The sequence below is a fragment of the Loxodonta africana genome, chromosome 2 (assembly GCF_030014295.1).
Source record: "Loxodonta africana isolate mLoxAfr1 chromosome 2, mLoxAfr1.hap2, whole genome shotgun sequence".
In the NCBI taxonomy this organism is placed as follows: domain Eukaryota; kingdom Metazoa; phylum Chordata; class Mammalia; order Proboscidea; family Elephantidae; genus Loxodonta; species Loxodonta africana.
In genome coordinates this window covers 94382678-94399611 of record NC_087343.1, presented here as the reverse complement: position 1 = coordinate 94399611, position 16934 = coordinate 94382678, and positions in this window count along the sequence as shown.

Here is a 16934-nt window from a genome sequence, read left to right as displayed (position 1 = left end):
GGATTAATTCCAGGCTTGTTGGAGTAAGATAGAATCTCATTGTAGTTTTGATTTGCGTTTCTCTAATGGCTAATGATCGTGAGCATTTCCTCATGTGTCTGTTAGTTACCTGAATGTATTCTTTAGTGAAGTTCCCATTCACATCTTTTGTCCATTTTTTAATTGGGTTATGTGTCTTTTTGTAGTTGTTTTTGTAGTATCATGCAGATTTTAGAGATCAAACACTTGTTGGAAATATTATAGCTAAAAACTTTTTCCCAGTCTGTACATAATCTTTTTACTCGTTTGGTGAAGTCTTTGGACGAACATAGGTGTTTGATTTTTAGGAGCTCTCAGTTATCTAGTTTTTCTTCTGCATTGTTAGTAATGTTTTGTATACTGTTTATGTCATGTATTAGGGCTCCTAGCATTGTCCCTGTTTTTTCTTCCATGATCTTTATCATTTTAGATTGTATATTTAGGTCTTTGATCCATTTTGAGTTAGTTTTTGTGCGTGATGTGAAGTATGGGTCTTGTTTCTTTTTTTTTGCAAATGGATGTCCGAAACCGAAGATTTTTACCAGCTTCTGCAGTCTGAAATTATCAGTGCAATCAGGATGCATTGATAATTAGTGGTGATCAAAATGTGAAAGTTGGAGACAAAGAAGAAGGATCAGTAGATCGAAAATATGGCCTTGGTGATACAAACAACGCCAGATACCACATGATAGAATTTTGCAAGACCAATGATTTCTTCATTGCAAATACTTTTTCTCAACAACATAAATGGTGACTATATACGTGGACCTCATCTGATGGAATACACAGGAATCAAATCAACTACATCTGTGGAAAGAGACAATGGAAAAGCTCAATATCATCAGTCAGAACAAGGCCGTGGGCCGACTGTGGAACAGACCATCAATTGCTCATATGCAACTTCAAGATAAAGCTGAAAAAGATTAGAACAAGTCCACAAGAGCCAAAGTACGACCTTGAGTACATCTCACCTGAATTTGGACACCATCTCAAGAATAGATTTCATGCATTGAACCCTAATGATTGAAGACCAGACAAGCTGTGGAAGGACATTAAGGACATTATATATAAAGTAAGCAAGAGGTCATTAAACAGACAGGAAAGACAGAAAAGACCAAAGTGGATGTCAGAAGAGACTCTGAAAATTGCTCTTGAATGTCTAGTAGCTAAAGCAAATGAAAGAAATGATGAAGTAAAAGAACTGAACAGAAGATTTCAAAGGGGGCTCAAGAAGGTACAGTAAAATATTATAAAGACATGCAGAGAGCCAGAGTTAGGAAATGAAAAGAGAAGAATATGCTCGGCATTTCTCAAGCTGAAAGAACTGAAGAAAAAATTCAAGCCTCAAGATGCAATACTGAAGGATTCTATAGGGAAAATATTAAACATCGCAGGAAGCACCAAAGGAAGAAGGAAGGAATACAGTCATTGAACCAAAAAGAAACGGTCGATGTTCAACAAGTTCAGGAGATAGCATATGATCAGGAACCTATGGTACTGAAGAAAGAGATCCAAGCTGCACTAAAGGCATTGGCAAAAAATAAGGCTCCAAGAATTGACAGAAAACCAACTGAGGTGTTTCAACAAACGGATGCAGCACTGGAAGTGCTCACTCATCTGTGCCAAGAAATTTGGAAGACAGCTTCCTGGCCAACCGACTAAAAGAGATCCATATTTATACCTATTCCCAAGAAAGGTGATCCAATAGAATGTGGAAATTATTGAACGATACCATTAATATCACTTGCAAGTAAACTTTTATTGAAGATCACTCAAAAGCGGCTGCAGTAGTATATCAACAGGGAACTGCCAGAAATTCAAGCCAGATTTAGAAGAGGATGTAGAACCAGGGATATCATTGTTGATGTCAGATGAATCCTCTTTGAAAACAGATAATACCAGAAGGATGTTTACCTATGTTTTATTGACTATGCAAGACATTCGACTGTGTGGATCATAACATATTATGGATAACACTGAGGAGAATGGGAATTCTGGAACACTTAATTGTGCTGATGAAGAACCTGTACATAGATCAAGGGGATACTGCACGGTTTAAAGGCAGGAAAGACGTGCGTCAGACTTGTACCCTTTCACCATACCTATTTAAACTGTATGCTGAACAAAACCCAAGGGTCTGGAGTATATGAAGAAGAAAAGGGCTTCAGGAATGGAGGAAGACTCATTAACAACCTGTGTTATGCGGATGACACAACCTTATTTGCTGAAAGTGGGGAGGACTTGAAGTACTTACTGATGAAGATCAAAGGCCACAGCCATCAGTATGTATTACATGTCAACATAAAGAAAACAAAAACCTTCACAACTGGACCAATAAGCAACATCACGATAAATGGAGAAAAGATTGAAGTTGTCAAGGATTTCATTTTACCAGGATCCACAATCAACATCTATGGAAGCAGCAGTCAAGGAATCAAGACACATCGCATTGGGCAAATCTGCTGCAAAAGACCTCTTTAAAGTGTTGAAAAACGAAGATGTCACCTTGAAGACTAAGGTGTGCCTGACCCAAGCTTGTTTTCAATTGCCTCAGATGCACACAAAAGCAGGACAATGAATAAGAAAGACCAAGGAAGAATTGATGCCTTTGAATTGTGTTGTCAAAGAATATTGAATATACCCACAAACCAAAAAACCCATTGCTGTTGAGTCAATCCTGACTCATAGCAACCCTATAGCGAACTTACAGGACAGAGTCGAACTGCCCCATAGAGTTTCGCAGGAGCTCTTGGTGGGTTTGAACTGCCAACCTTTTGGTTAACAGCTGTAGCACTTAACCACTATGCCACCAGGGTTTCATTGAATATACCATGGATTGCCAAAAGAAAAAACAAATCTGACTTGGAGGAAGTACAACCAGAAATGTTCCTTAGAAGCAAGGATGGCAAGGCTACATCTCACATACTTTGGACATGTTATGGGGAGGGATCAGTCCCTGGAGAAGGACATCATGCTTGGTAAAGTAGAGGGTCAGTGAAAAAGAGGAAGACCTTCAAGAACATGGATCAATACAGTGGCTGCAACAACAGGCTGAAGCATAACAATGATTGTAAGGATGGTACAGGACAGGGCAGTGTTTCGTTCTGTTGTACACAGGGTCGCTATGAGTCAGAACTGACTTGACAGCACCTGACAACAACAACAACATTATTCAAATTTGCTCACCAACCATTAAGGCAAAAGATGAAGAAATTAAAGATTTTTGCTGAATTCTGCAGTCTGAAATTGATCAAACATATAATCAGGATGCACTGATTATTGCAGAGGATTGGAATTCAAAAGTTGGAAACAAAGAAGAAGGATGAGTAGTTCAAAAATATTGGCTTGGTGATAGAAATGACTCTGGATATTGCATAATAGAATTTTGCAAGACCAATGATTTCTTCATTGCAAATACCTTTTTCAACAACATAAATGGTGACCTTACCAGTTTGACTATGTTATACCTAAAACCAAAACCAAAGCCACTGTCATAGAATTCATTCCAACTCATAGCAAAACCTTGTGTTAAAGAGTAGAACAGCTTCATTGGGTTTTCTTGACTGTATTCTTAACAGAAGCAGATTGCTATACCTTCCTTTCATGATGCTACTGGGTGAGTTCAAACTGCCAACCTTTAAGTTAGTAGTTGAGCGCAAACTGCACCACCCAGGGGTCCTATGTTGTGCCTAGATGTGGTGTTTTACGATACATTCTTATAGTGGTTATGTTAGTGTCTGGAATCTATAAATTTACATATTTTACCAATTTTCAAACAGTTTTAGCCATTATTTATTTAAATATTTTTCTGTCCCGTTCTGTCTCTCTTCTTGTCTGAAAATTTAATACATTGTTTTTTTGGTTGTTAGGTGCCATCAAGTTGTTTCTGAATAATAGTTGTATTAAATGTTCTTCCTTGTAGGCATATGTATATTTTTCCCATTGCTGACAGCATTGTACTTCAGGTTGAATCTTGAAATGTTGTTTTTGACGATTAATGCAACATCATGGCTCCTCAATTTATCACTCACAACATAGCAGACCACATGATTGTTTGATTCAGAATGGCCAATACCAGTCCATTTCAGCTCACTAAAGCCTAGGGTATCTATGCTTATGGGTTCCATTTCATTTTTAATGACTTCCAATTTTCCTAGATTCATACTTTGTACATTCCACATTCCAATTATTGATGGATGTTTGAGACTGCTTCTTCCCATTTTGAGCCATACCATGTCAGCAAATGAAGTTCCCAAAAGCTTGACTCCATCCACATCTTTAAGGTCTACTTTACTTTGAGAACGCAGCTTTTCCCCTGTTGTCTTTTGCCTTCCAACCTGAGGGGCTCATCTGTCGGCCCCGTACCAGACGATGTTCTGCTGCTATTCATAACGTTTTCACTGACCAATTTTTCAGACCTAGACTGTCAGGTCCTTCTTCCTAGTCTATGTTAGTCTGGAAGCTCAGTTGACAGCTGTCCACCAAAGGTTGACTTTTCTGGTATTTGAAATATCAGTGGAAAAGCTTCCAGCACCACAGAAACACAATCCACTACAGTACGACAAACTACAGTATGACAAATTATTAATATCAGTCATAAGTAATATTTTGCTGACAATCATTCAAATGTGGTTGCAGCAGTACATCAACAGGAAACTGCTAGAAAGTCAAACCGGATTCAGAAGAGGACATGGTACAAGGGATATCACTGCTGATGTCAGATGCATCACGCTGAAAGCTGAGAATACCAGAAAGATGTGTACCTGTGTTTTATTGGCTATGCAGAGGCATTCGACTGTGTAGATCATAACAAATTATGGATAACATTGTGAAGAATGGGATTTCCAGAACACTTAATTGTGCTCATGAGGAACCTGTACATAGATCAAGAGGTAGTTGTTTGAACAAAACAAGGTGGTAACGTATGGTTTAAGTTAAAAAAAAGATATGCATCAACATTGTTATTCAATCTGTATGCCAAGCAAATAATCTGAGAAGCTGGACCCTATGAAAAAGAACAGTGCATCAAGATTGGAGGAAGACTCATTAATAACCTGTGTTGTACAGATGACACAACCTTGCTTGCTGAAAGTGAAAAGGACTTGAAGCACTTACCAATAAAGATCAAGGACCACAGCCTTCAGTATGAATTGCACCTCAACATAAAGAAAACAAAAATCCTCACAAGGAAGCGGAGCCAATATGGCGGACTAGGCAGACGCTACCTCGGATCCCTCTTACAACAAAGACTTGGAAAAACAAGTGAATCGATTACATACATAACAATCTACGAACCCTGAACAACAAACACAGATTTAGAGATGGAGAACGAACTAATATGGGGAAGCAGCGATTGTTTTCAGAGCCTGGAGGCAGCGTACCAGTCAGGTACGGCACAAGCACAGAGAGCTGCTCCACCCCCCTGAACTAACCCCGGGAGGGAGACCAGCCGGTTCCGCAGGTGGCGTGGGACGCAGCTGGTAGAAGAACTCCCCGGGAGGCAGTGACTGGTCTTGGAACGGGGAGAGCAGCGTCCCAGCCACAGAACCATCCCGCCGGGATTTGGACTGGACGCAGGTACGGCATAAACATGGAGAGCTGCTCCACCCCCCTGAACTAACCCCGGGAGGGGGCCCAGTTGGGTCGCGCGGGCGGCGTGGGACGCACCCAGTAGGAGAAGTCCCCGGGAGGCAGCGACTGGTATTGGAGCAGGGAGAACAGCGTCCCAGCCGGGACACTCGGTCACGGCACAAGCACGGGGAGCTGCTCCACCCACCTGAACTAACCCCGGGAGGCAGCCCAACTGGTTCACGGAGGCGGCACGGCAACGCGGCTGGAGGGACGAGAAGTCCCCGGGAGGCAGCAACTGATTTTGGAGTTGAGAGTGCACCGTCCCACTAGGGGAGCCTTGACGCTGGGCATGGGGCTGGAAGCGGAGGATCTGACCTTGGCTCCAGCGGGCCAGACCCCCCGGGGGCAACCTCCACACAGCCAGCACACATAGGCAACGCGCCCCGCAGGAATCTCAGATATAATAGTCATTCCAAGCAAGACAGGGAACTCTGGCTATATTCTGAGGTGCTACTCTCCTATCTCTCTGTTCCCTCCCCCACCCTCCCCAGGCGGCTTCGTTAACATCCGAATAGCCTGAGCCAGAGGGAGAACTCTGATAGGGATCTGACGGCATTATTTTTTAGCGGAATTTCTGGAAAAACTAGTTTCCCAGTGATGGCTCAGAGACAACAATCCATATCAAACCACTTAAAGAAGCAGACCATGACAGCTTCTCCAACCTCCCAAACAAAAGAATCAAAATCTTTCCCAAATGAAGATACAATCCTGGAATTATCAGATACAGAATATAAAAAACTAATTTACAGAATGCTTCAAGACATCACAAATGAAATAAGGCAAACTGCACAAAAAGCCAAGGAACACACTGATAAAACTGTTGAAGAACTCAAAAAGATTATTCAAGAACATAGTGGAAAAATTAATAAGTTGCAAGAATCCATAGAGAGACAGCATGTAGAAATCCAAAAGATTAACAATAAAATTACAGAATTAGACAATGCAATAGGAAGTCAGAGGAGCAGACTTGAGCAATTAGAATGCAGACTGGGACATCTGGAGGACCAGGGAATCAATACCAACATAGCTGAAAAAAAATCAGATAAAAGAATTTAAAAAAATGAAGAAACCCTAAGAATCATGTGGGACCCTATCAAGAAGGATAACCTGCGGGTGATTGGAGTCCCAGAACAGGGAGGGGAGACAGAAGACACAGAGAAAATAGTTGAAGAACTCCTGACAGAAAACTTCCCTGACATCCTGAAAGACGAAAGGATATCTATCCAAGATGCTCATCGAACCCCATTTAAGATTGATCCAAAAAGAAAAACACCAAGACATATTATCATCAAACTCACCAAAACCAAAGATAAACAGAAAATTTTAAAAGCAGCCAGGGAGAAAAGAAAGGTTTCCTTCAAGGGAGAATCAGTAAGAATAAGTTCAGACTACTCAGCAGAAACCATGCAGGCAAGAAGGGAATGGGACGACATATACAGAACACTGAAGGAGAAAAACCGCCAGCCAAGGATCATATATCCAGCAAAACTCTCTCTGAAATATGAAGGCGAAATTAAGATATTTACAGATAAACACAAGTTTAGAGAATTTGCAAAAACCAAACCAAAGCTACAAGAAATACTAAAGGATATTGTTTGGTCAGAGAACCAATAATATCAGATACCAACACAACACAAGGTCACAAAACAGAACGTCCTGATATCAACTCAAATAGGGAAATCAGAAAAACAAACAAATTAAGATTAATTAAAAAAAAAAATACACATAACAGGGAATCATGGAACTCAATAGGTAAAAGATCAAAATAATCAAAAAGAGGGACTAAATACAGGAGGCACTGAACTGCCATATGGAGAGTGATACAAGGCAATATAGAACAATACAAGTTAGGTTTTTACTTAGAAAAATAGGGGTAAATAAAAAGGTAACCACAAAAAGGTATAACAACTCTATAACTCAAGATAAAAGCCAAGAAAAACGTAACGACTCAACTAACATAAAGTCAAACACTATGAAAATGAGGATCTCACAATTTACTAAGAAAAACGCCTCAGCACAAAAAAGTATGTGGAAAAATGAACTTGTCAACAACACACATAAAAAGGCATCAAAATGACAGCACTAAAAACTTATTTATCTATAATTACGCTGAATGTAAATGGACTAAATACACCAATAAAGAGACAGAGAGTCACAGACTGGATAAAGAAACATGATCCATCTATATGCTGCCTACAAGAGACACACCTTAGACTTAGAGACACAAACAAACTAAACTCAAAGGATGGAAAAAAATATATCAAGCAAACAATAAGCAAAAAAGAAGAGGGGTAGCAATATTAATTTCTGAAAAAATAGACTTTAGACTTAAATCCACCACAAAGGATAAAGAAGGACACTATATAATGATAAAAGGGACAATTGATCAGGAAGATATAACCATATTAAATATTTATACACCCAATGACAGGGCTGCAAGGTGCATAAATCAAATTTTAACAGAATTGAAAAGTGAGATAGATACCTCCACAATTATAGTAGGAGACTTCAACACACCACTTTCGGAGAAGGACAGGACATCCAGTAAGAAGCTCAATAGAGACACGGAAGATCTAATTACAACAATCAACCAACTTGACCTCATCGACTTATACAGAACTCTCCACCCGACTGCTGCAAAGTATACTTTTTTTTCTAGCGCACATGGAACATTCTCTAGAATAGACCACATATTAGGTCATAAAACAAACCTTTGCAGAGTCCAAAACATCGAAATATTACAAAGCATCTTCTCAGACCACAAGGCAATAAAACTAGAGATCAATAACAGAAAAACTAGGGAAAAGAAATCAAATACTTGGAAAATGAACAACACCCTCCTGAAAAAAGACTGGGTTATAGAAGACATCAAGGAGGGAATAAGGAAATTCATAGAAAGCAACGAGAATGAAAATACTTCCTATCAAAACCTCTGGGACACAGCAAAAGCAGTGCTCAGAGGCCAATTTATATCAATAAATGCACACATACAAAAAGAAGAGCCAAAAGCAGAGAACTGTCCCTACAACTTGAACAAATAGAAAGTGAGCAACAAAAGAATCCATCAGGCACCAGAAGAAAACAAATAATAAAAATTAGAGCTGAACTAAATGAATTAGAGAACAGAAAAACAATTGAAAGAATTAACAAAGCCAAAAGCTGGTTCTTTGAAAAAATTAACAAAATTGATAAACCATTGGCTAGACTGACTAAAGAAATACAGGAAAGGAAACAAATAACCCGAATAAGAAATGAGAAGGACCACATCACAACAGAACCAAATGAAATTAAAAGAATCATTTCAGATTATTATGAAAAATTGTACTCTAACAAATTTGAAAACCTAGAAGAAATGGATGAATTCCTGGAAAAACACTACCTACCTAAACTAACACATTCAGAAGTAGAACAACTAAATAGACCCATAACAAAAAAAGAGATTGAAACGGTAATCAAAAAACTCCCAACAAAAAAAGCCCTGGCCCGGACGGCTTCACTGCAGAGTTCTACCAAGCTTTCAGAGAAGAGTTAACACCACTACTACTAAAGGTATTCCAAAGCATAGAAAATGACGGAATACTACCCAACTCATTCTATGAAGCCACCATCTCCCTGATACCAAAACCAGGTAAAGACATCACAAAAAAAGAAAATTATAGACCTATATCCCTCATGAACATAGATGCAAAAATCCTCAACAAAATTCTAGCCAATAGAATCCAACAACACATCAAAAAAATAATTCACCCTGATCAAGTGGGATTTATACCAGGTATGCAAGTCAGGTTTAATATCAGAAAAACCATTAATGTTATCCATCACATAAATAAAACAAAAGACAAAAACCACATGATCTTATCAATTGATGCAGAAAAGGCATTCGACAAAGTCCAACACCCATTTATGATAAAAACTCTTACCAAAATAGGAATTGAAGGAAAATTCCTCAACATAATAAAGGGCATCTATGCAAAGCCAACAGCCAATATCACTCTAAATGGAGAGAACCTGAAAGCATTTCCCTTTAGAACGGGAACCAGACAAGGATGCCCTTTATCACCGCTCTTATTCAACATCGTGCTGGAAGTCCTAGCCAGGGCAATTAGGCTAGACAAAGAAATAAAAAGTATCCGGATTGGCAAGGAAGAAGTAAAGGTATCACTATTTGCAGATGACATGATTATATACACAGAAAACCCTAAGGAATCCTCCAGAAAACTACTGAAACTAATAGAAGAGTTTGGCAGAGTCTCAGGTTATAAAGTAAACATACAAAAATCACTTGGATTCCTCTACATCAACAAAAAGAACACCGAAGAGGAAATAACCAAATCAATACCATTCACAGTAGCCCCCAAGAAGATAAGATACTTAGGAATAAATATTACCAAGGATGTAAAAGACCTATACAAAGAAAACTACAAAGCTCTACTACAAGAAATTCAAAAGGACATACTTAAGTGGAAAAACATACCTTGCTCATGGATAGGAAGACTTAACATAGTAAAAATGTCTATTCTACCAAAAGCCATCTATACATTTAACGCACTTCCGATCCAAATTCCAATGTCATATTTTAAGGGGATAGAGAAACAAATTACCAATTTCATATGGAAGGGAAAGAAGCCCCGGATAAGCAAAGCACTACTGAAAAAGAAGAACAAAGTGGGAGGCCTCACTTTACCTGATTTCAGAACCTATTATACAGCCACAGTAGTCAAAACAGCCTGGTATTGGTACAACAACAGGCACATAGACCAATGGAACAGAATTGAGAACCCAGACATAGATCCATCCACGTATGAGCAGCTGATATTTGACAAAGGACCAGCGTCAATTAACTGGGGAAAAGATAGCCTTTTTAACAAATGGTGCTGGCATAACTGGATATCCATTTGCAAAAAAATGAAACAGGACCCATACCTCACACCATGCACAAAAACTAACTCCAAGTGGATCAAAGACCTAAACATAAAGACTAAAACGATAAAGATCGTGGAAGAAAAAATTGGGAGAACCCTAGGAGCCCTAATACAAGGCATAAACAGAATACAAAACATTACCAAAAATGATGAAGAGAAACCCGATAACTGGGAGCTCCTAAAAATCAAACACCTATGCTCATCTAAAGACTTCTCCAAAAGAGTAAAAAGACAACCTACAGACTGGGAAAGAATTTTCAGCTACGACATCTCCGACCAGCGCCTGATCTCTAAAATCTACATGATTCTGTCAAAACTGAACCACAAAAAGACAAACAACCCAATCAAAAAGTGGGCAAAGGATATGAACACACATTTCACTAAAGAAGATATTCAGGCAGCCAACAGATACATGAGAACATGCTCACGATCATTAGCCATTACAGAAATGCAAATTAAAACTACGATGAGATTCCATTTCACACCAGCAAGGCTGGCATTAATCCAAAAATCACAAAATAATAAATGTTGGAGAGGCTGCGGAGAGATTGGAACTCTTATACACTGCTGGTGGGAATGTAAAATGGTACAACCACTTTGGAAATCTATCTGGCGTTATCTTAAACAGTTAGAAATAGAACTACCATACAACCCAGAAATCCCACTCCTCGGAATATACCCTAGAGATACAAGAGCCTTCATACAAACAGATACATGCACACCCATGTTTATTGCAGCTCTGTTTACAAGAGCAAAAAGTTGGAAGCAACCAAGGTGTCCATCAACGGATGAATGGGTAAATAAATTGTGGTATATTCACACAATGGAATACTACGCATCGATAAAGAACAGTGACGAATCTGTGAAACATTTCATAACATGGAGGAAACTGGAAGGCATTATGCTGAGCGAAATGAGTCAGAGGCAAAAGGACAAATATTGTATAAGACCACTATTATAAGATATTGAGTAATAGTAAACCTGAGAAGAACACATACTTTTGTGGTTACGAGGAGGGGAGGGAAGGAGAGTGGGAGAGGGTTTTTTATTGATTAATCAGTAGATAAGAAATGCTTTAGGTGAAGGGAAAGACAACACTCAATACATGGAAGGTCAGCTCAGTTGGACTGGACCAAAAGCAAAGAAGTTTCCGGGATAAAATGAATGCTTCAAAGGTCAGTAGAGCAAGGGCGGGGGTCTGGGGAACATGGTTTGTGGGCACTTCTAAGTCAATTGGCAAAATAATTCTATTATGAAATCATTCTGCATCCCACTTTGAAATGTGGCATCTGGGGTCTTAAATGCTAACAAGCGGCCATCTAAGATGCATCAATTGGTCTCAACCCACCTGGAGCAAAGGAAAATGAAGAACACCAAGGCCACACGACAACTAAGAGCCCAAGAGACAGAAAGGGCCACATGAACCAGAGACCTACATCATCCTGAGACCAGAAGAACTAGTTGGTGCCCGGCCACAATCGATGACTGCCCTGACAGGGAGCACAGCAGAGGATCCCTGAGGGAGCAGGAGATCAGTGGGATACAGACCCCAAATTCTCATAAAAAGACCAAACTTAATGGTCTGACTGAGACTAGAGGAATCCCGGCGGCCATGGTCCCCAGACCTTCTGTTGGCACAGGACAGGAACCATCCCCGAAGACAACTCATCAGACATGAAAGGGACTGGTCAGCGGGTGGGAGAGAGACGCTGATGAAGAGTGAGCTAATTATATCAGGTGGACACTTGAGACTGTGTTGGCAACTCTTGTCTGGAGGGGGGATGGGAGGATAGAGAGAGAGTGAAGCCGGCAAAATTGTCACGAAAGGAGAGACTGAAAGGGCTGACTCAAGAAGGGGAGAGCTAGTGGGAGTAGGAAGTGAGATGTATGTAAACTTATATGTGACAGACCGATTGGATTTGTAAACGTTCACTTGAAGCTTAATAAAATTTAATAAAAAAAAAAAAAATCCTCACAACTAGACGATAAGCAACATTGTGATAAATGGAGAAAATATTGAGCTTGTCAAGGATTTAATTGGATCCACAATCACAGCCCATAGAAGCAACAGTCAAGAAATCAAATGATGCACTGTATTGGGCAAATCTGCAGGGAAAGAACTCTTTAAAGTGGTAAAAAGCAAAGATGTCATCTTGGGTGCTAAGGTGCATCTGACTCAAGGCATGCTATTGTCAATTGCCTCATACGAACGTGAAAGATAAACAATGAAAGGAAGACCAAAAAAGAATTGATATCTTTAAATTTTGGTATTGGTAAAGAATATTAAATATACTGCAGAGTGCCAGAAAAAGGAACAAATCTGTCTTGGGAAAGGTACAGTTAGAACACTCCTTAGAAGCAAGGATGGCGAGACTTTGTTTTACATACTTTGGACATGTTATCAGGAGTGACCAGTCCCTGGAGAAGGACATCATGATGGGAATGTAGGGGTCAGTGAGAAAGAGGAAGACCCTCAACCAGATGGATTGACACAGTGGCTGCAACAACGGGCTCAAGCATAACAATGACTGTGAGGATGGTGCAGGACTAGGTAGTGTTTCATTCTGTTGTACACAGGGTCACTATGACTTGGAACCAACTCTACGGTACCTAACGACAACAACAACAACGTAGTCAAACTGCTGAAAGCCAAAGATAAAGGAAAAATCTTAAAAGCAGTCAGAGAAAAACGACACATTACATACAGGGGACCAACAAAACAAGTAAAGTTGACTTATTTTCAGAAACAATGGAGGTCACAAAACAATGGAACAAAATCTTTAAAATAATTAAAAAAGTAAAAAAATCCTGGCAAACCATGTATGGTTGCAAAGTTCTTCACATTAAGCGGCATTTTTCTAAGTAGATTATGAAAAGTTACGGATCATATTTTAATACCTACGACAGTGTCTTAGTCATCTAGTGCTATCATATCAGAAATACCACAAGTGGATGGCTTTAACAAAGGGAAATTTATTCTCTCATGGTCTAGTAGGTTACAAGTCCAAATTCAAGGCGTCAGCTCCAGGGGAAGCCTTTCTCTCTCTGTTGGCTCTGGAAGAAGGTCCTTGTCCTCAATCTTCCCACGGTCGAGGAGCTTCTCAGGCACAGGGACCCCAGGTCCAAAGGGCACGCTGTGCTCCTGGTGCTGCTTTCTTGGCGGTGTGAAGTCCCCAACTCTCTGTTTGTTTCCCTTTCCTTTTTATCTCTTGAGAGATAAAAGGTGGTGCAGGCCATACCCCAAGGAAACTCCCTTTACATTGGATCACGGATCTGACCTGGGTAAGGGTGGTGTTAAAATCCCAGCCTAACCCTTTTAACATAAAATTACAATCACAAAATGAAGGACAACCACAGAATACTGGGAATCATGGCCTAACCAAGTCAATACACACATTTTTGAATGTATTCAACCATGATAAGCAGCATTAAATCAATGACAAGCAGCATTAAAAATAATGCAAAAAAATGTGTAGCTAAATAGCCAATAAAAAACTCATTGCTGTTGAGTCAATTCCTACTCATAGCAACTCTATAGGTCACAGTAGAACTGCCCCACAGGGTTTCCAAGGAGCAAGTGGTGGATTTGAACTGTTGACCTTTAGGATTAACAGCCGAGCTCTTAACCATAGCACCATCGGGGCTCCAGAAAGCCAATAAAAACCCACCCATTTGCTGGCAAGTTAATTCTGACTCATAGTGACACTATGGGACAGAGTAGAACTGCCCTATATGGTTTCCAAGAGTGGCTGGTGGATTTGAAGAAAAATTCAATTAACCTAAAATTTACAGGTAAGGAGAATCAGAAACAAAAAGCTGATGGGAGAAACAGAAAACAAAGAGTAAAATGGTAGAATTAAATAGAATCATAATAATAGCTATATTAAGTAGAATTGGTTAGAAACTGCAATTAAAATGCTGAAATTTTCAGAATGGATAAAAAAAAAACAAGAACTAACTACATGCAGCCTAAAAGAGATTCACTTTAAATATAAAGACATAGATTGAAAGTAAAAAGATGGAAAATGATGTAAACCATGAAACATTAATCAGAAGAAGGCTGGAGTGGCTATATTAATATCAGATGAAATAAGTTTCGAAATAAAGGAAATTAAAAGGCACTGAGAAGGGTGATTCATATATAAAAGGGTCAATTCATCAAGAGGACATAACAATAATAAAAGTGTGTATACTCAATAGCAGAACTTCAAAACACGTGAAGTAAAAATTGACAGTTAAATGTAGAAACAGACAAATCCACGATCATAGTTGAAGATTTTAACATCCCTCTCTCAGCAATTAATAGAGCATCTAGAAAAAAATATGCTACCTGGCCAACCAACAGCAAGAGATCCATATTTGTACCCATGCCAAAGAAAGGTGATTCAACAGAATGTAGAAATTATTGAACAATATCATTGATATTACACACAAGTAAATTTTTGCTGAAGATCATTTGAAAGAACAAACAAATCTATCTTGGAAGAAGTACAGCCAGAATGCTCATTAGAAGTGAGGATGGCGAGACTTTGTCTCACATACTTTGGACATTTTATCAGGAAGGGCCAGTCCCTGGAGAAGGACATCATGCTTGGTAAAGTAGAGGGTCAGCAAAAAAAAGGAAGACCCTCAACGAGATGGATTGACACAGTGGCTGCAACAATGGGCTCAAGCATAGCAACGATTGTAAGAATGGTGCAGGACCAGGCAGTGAAAGTTTCCTTCTGTTGTACACAGGGTCACTATGAGTCAGAACTGACTCTATGGCACCTATCAACAACGACAGGGCTTCCACAGATCTACTGACACAGAAACTCCAAGAGAAGAAGAAAATTAGTGCCCTAGGTAATTCTTATAGCCAAGCAAGTATGGGAGACACAGGGAACTTGAATGTTCAACCCTCAACGTTTTCCTGATATGGCCCCTAACTCAAATTTGACCATACCCAGAGACATGAGCAGGCGAAGTCTGCAGATAATCTGGTGTTTTTTAAGCTGATATGAGCCCTGAGCCTCTACAGAGCTACAGCCTTTCCTACTCTCTCTCACCCATGATTTCATTCAATCTATAGGATTGTTTAGCTTCACAAACATTTACTGAAAGCCTACTCGATGCTAGGAATTGTGGTTCCAATACTGAATATAATTTTAAAATATAATTTATGCCTTTGGGAAGATAGAACAGGTGACAGACGATCTCTGAGATAGCTTCTATCATTTCCTTGCTCCCTATATGAGCATGCTGCTTATACCATCAAGAGGTAGACTCTAAATTTTTCTCCTGTTGAATTTGGACTGGCCTTAGTGACTTTCTTGATTAATAGGATTCAAAAGGAATAATCTCCTACCATTTCCTAGGCTATATCATAAGATGTTTTACAGCTTCTGTTTCTTCTTGGAATGCTAGCCAGACACTCTCTAAGACGTTTGACTGCCCTGAGTCCATTATGATGTGAGAAAATCTAAGCTAGTCATTTGGAGAAACCAGATAGACAGAGAGATTGCCAATGATCCGCCACCTGTTCCTACAGAGACACTAGACATGTCAGTTAAGAAGCCTTCTTTGTTGTTCAGTCTCAGATGACGTCTAACTACAACTGTATGCGAGATTCTCAGGAAGATCAACTCACAGACTTGTGAAAAATAATAATAAACTCTTGGTTTTTAAGCCATTAAATTTTAAGCAACAAGTAGATAACTGTAACAGATATAAACCAACAGTTTTAATAAGATGTAGCAATTCCTTGACAGAAAAAAAAAAAAGTAAAGAGCAATGAGAACAGGCAAGAAAGGCATTTATTCTAGCCTGAGCAGAGGAGGGAAGGAAGAAAGGGGAGAGATGTGAAGAGGAGGCAGGAAAAACTCTCTGAAAAACAAGTATGAGCTAAGTCTTAAAGTATGAGGACGGGGTACGTCAATCAGGGGATGTGGATAAAAAAGTACATCACAGGAAGAAATAACAGTATGAACAAAGCCAAGAAGCAAGCAAGCAAGGCGACACAAATAAATTGACATACTGATGGTTACAATTCAGAATTACTAAAGTTCATAGTGGCATAAAACAAAACTGGAGAAGTAGTCAGGGTTTGGTTCTTAGAGGGCTTTGAATGCATGTCAAGGAATATGAACATTATCTTATGGTCTCCACTTTGTGATTCTCAAATTGTAGAGGACATGGCAAATAGAAAGCCATGGGATGAGGCTGGAAAATCCATTCTACTAAATGGCAAGTAATTTAATGCAATATTATTTTTATACTTAAGCAAACACAAATATATTATGGTGCAGAACGCCAAATTCACTGAATTTTATGGATAACTTAAGAGATTTCAAAGCAGAAAGCTGCCTGCTTTAAAGCTACTTG